The following is a 1,128-nucleotide window of genomic DNA, read 5'->3' on the forward strand; positions in this document are numbered from 1 at the left end:
AAATGACCGAAAACAGTAAACATATTGCTCTGCATAGCACCAAACTGACAGACTTTATCTACACAAATAAACCAAACTGTAAGTCTTAAGCTAGATAAATAGACCATACTGTAAGTCTTTAGTTACACAAAAAACCATACTGTAAGTCTTTAGCAACACAAAAAAGCAAACTTAAAGTCTTTAGCTTCACAAATAAATCAAACGTGTAAACATGCTGGCTTAAACTACACAGCCTAAAGCTGTGAGACTTTTCCTAAATAACAAATAACTAAAAGCTGTGAGGCATTAGCTCTCAAATAGCCCAAATCTAAGTCTTGACCCACATAAATAGATTAAAACTGCCACTTGGAAAAATTATATCGTAAGTTGACGTTACGTGGAAATAAGTAACCTAGCGTTTCTTCTGACAGCATTACATTTTTTAAGCTGATCTCTGAACTAGATGCTTACTCTAAATGAACGACGAAAGAATTCTAATGTGTATCAAATCAGTAAATTATTGTTGATTCTGATGTTGAAATGGTATACCTACAATCCTGTTGTCATTGTGTTGGTCATCATCATCATCATTGCCTTTCTCACCCTGCACCACGGTATAGGCCAAAAACAAACACCTTCCATCTTTCTCTATCCTGGGCTAGCCTCTTGATGTTATTCCATGTCTTCCCACTTTTCTGTACATCGATTTCTGTGATTCTTCTCCAGGTTCCACTCGGTCTTCCCCTTGATCTCTTACAATGTGGGTTCCAATCCAAAACTTTCTTTGTTATGTAGCTGCCTGACTTCCTGAGAGTATGTCCAATCCATCGCCACCGCCTTCTTCCTACCTCATCTCTGACTGGGATCTGTCTTGTTTTCCTTAACACGTCTACATTGGTGACCTGTCTGTCCATCTGATCCTCAGTAACTTTCTTAGACATCTGTTAAAGAAAAATTGGATCCTCTTTATGCAAGTCTGTAATGCGTTCCATATCTCACATCCATACAACAGGACCGACTTCACGTTTGAATTGAAAATTTTAAGTTTTGTTCGAAGTGAGGTATCTCTGGTCTTCTAAATCCTATCCAAAGATATGAAAGCAGCCTGTGCGTTTCCAATGCGGGACTTTATTTCAGCACCTGTTCCTC

This window comes from Aplysia californica, unplaced genomic scaffold, assembly GCF_000002075.1.
Source record: "Aplysia californica isolate F4 #8 unplaced genomic scaffold, AplCal3.0 scaffold00049, whole genome shotgun sequence".
Classification (NCBI taxonomy): domain Eukaryota; kingdom Metazoa; phylum Mollusca; class Gastropoda; order Aplysiida; family Aplysiidae; genus Aplysia; species Aplysia californica.